The sequence below is a fragment of the Cyprinodon variegatus genome, unplaced genomic scaffold, assembly GCF_000732505.1.
Source record: "Cyprinodon variegatus isolate N-32 unplaced genomic scaffold, C_variegatus-1.0 Scaffold300, whole genome shotgun sequence".
Lineage (NCBI taxonomy): Eukaryota > Metazoa > Chordata > Actinopteri > Cyprinodontiformes > Cyprinodontidae > Cyprinodon > Cyprinodon variegatus.
Genome location: NW_015150753.1, coordinates 352,862 through 354,989, shown reverse-complemented (window position 1 = coordinate 354,989; position 2,128 = coordinate 352,862). Strand labels below are relative to the sequence as shown.

The window sequence follows — 2,128 nt, the reverse complement described above, 5'->3', positions numbered from 1 at the left end:
AATTGATTTAGAACTGTATGAATCAAAATTGAATCGATTCAGGACTTAAAATACCCAGCCCTACTGCACAGCCAAGTATCGGTATTGGGGCCGACAAATGGCATTGGCACAACACTAGTTAAAAGGGAGTTTTTCCTCTCCACAGTTGCTACAAGCATGCTTAGTGTGAGGGATTGCCTTCGAGTCAATGAGTCGATGCTGGTTTTCCTTAGACTGAAAACTTTTAATCACTGATTGGATGAGCTGGTTGATGATTTGTGTTGATATGTGTTGTAAATTGGCGCTGTAGAAATAAACTGAATTGAATTGAATCATCCCTCTTTAACACAAAGACTAAGACTCATCCTCCGATCAAAATCAATTAGAAACATAATAAAATGTTCACGTTGTTTTGTCTCAGTCTCTGCCTGGTTGTAGTTTTTGTCACCATTTATATTCACACACAATCAAAGTTTGCACTGAAGACTATTGTAAGGATTTTGTCATTAGAAAAAGACTCGAAATACAATTTAAAAGTAATTTTTAATAATCCCTTTAAAGTTTTTTTGAGATAGTTTGAAGTCTTGGTTCTGGATGGTACTACGGCAGGTCCTGCACACCAATCCAAACCCAGCTGTGCAGGAATTCAGTCAAAGAGAAGCTCCTTTGTTTTGGTCATCTTTTCCTGCCCTCATGTGGCTTTGTGGCGTGCGTCTGTGTGTGTGTGTATATGAACAGGCTGCAGGCCAGATAAGCATCAGCTGTTTGTTTTGTGTTCGTTTTGTCTGGGAACCTTGTTGCTATTTTTAAATCAGAGGAGTTCTGCATTCCTCGCTGTAACTCTGTTAACCTTCTTTTTAGGCGAGCTCTGCCTCATCAGTGTGTGTTACTGTGGGTGTGTGTGTGTGTGTGTTGAGCTTCATGCTGTTTTCAGATTAGAAACAGATGAAACTGACGCTCACAGGACCTTCCAGTTCCTTTGTGTTGGCTGAGATCCCTCCCTGCTAAATGACTGGAAACCAGCAGGGGTCTAAAAATAGCCTAGAACACGGCTAAGAATAGCCATGACGGGCTGCCAGTGTGGGTGACTGTGGTTTGCTGTGAATGACTGAGTGTTTTTTCTCTCTGTGTGTGTATTACTAACTTGTGAGCTATGGTTAACAAAAAAAGAGAAGAAATAGAAGTAACTTCAGACTTGTTTTATTTCGCCACAACTTCCTCCTCTGCCGTTCCTCCTTTTTCCTCACAGTTTTTATAGCAGCAACAGCTCCTCATAAAACGTTACGATGAGCTAATTAATGGTAATATCAATATGTTTAATTTAATATTTAAGAAAATCTCAGCATTAAAAAGTCAGAATTTGTTCAGCTTTTAATATCTGACCAAATTCCAAAGACTCTCTAAGAAAATCTCACATGAACATTTTAAATCTCAGCTTTTCTTTTTTTTTTTTTCCGCCTTTGTTTTCACAAGTGTTCCAAGTCAAACTGAGGAACTGATGGTTCCTCACAACACCTGCGGATTGTTATGTTTCCTTGCTAATAGATGGCGACTAAAATTAGAACTTATTTTAGAAAAAATGGGGTGGTTAGGAAAGAGTGAACCCTTTAAAAGTAGAAATTATATTTTTATTTGGCTTTAACTAATTTAAGCGTGTGTGTGTGTGTGTTGGGGCTGTCAAAGTTGAACGGTCCTGAGAACAACGTCTCTATCAGAGCCTCTACAGAAATACACAGAGTGGTGGACATGTGCATCCGGAGTGTCATCTGGTGTGGAAGTGGTAGAGTGGGAGACCACCCACGAAAAAAAGCTGAGCAGTGGGACGTGAGTGAGTCTAAAAAAGAGGAAGCAGAATCAATGGAAAAGCAAAGGGAATGCGGAGGTTGAATGGATGTAGGAGGTGATGGCGGCTGCTACGGTTTTACTGTACGTCCTCTACAGTTTTCTTTTTTTTTTTGAGCTGTATCACTTCTGGGTTTTATGCACATTCGCTCACACAGCCATCATAAAGTTGCTCAAAGAAATTACTGCTAGTAGAGTCAATCATTTTAGGTTATGTCCCTGAGATTTACTTAGCTGAATGATAACATGTCAGAGAGGAAATTAGAAGGTGACGTTTCCCATATTTCTCCTGAGTTTACATGATCAG

General features: G+C 39.7%; 1 protein-coding gene across 2 annotated transcripts in view; it reads left to right on the top strand.

Moving 5' to 3' along the window:
* LOC107090582 (myocyte-specific enhancer factor 2C-like) overlaps positions 1-2,128 on the top strand; it is a 41,632-nt gene that overhangs the window by 28,104 nt on the left and 11,400 nt on the right. The gene's annotated exons all lie outside the window — the stretch shown is intronic.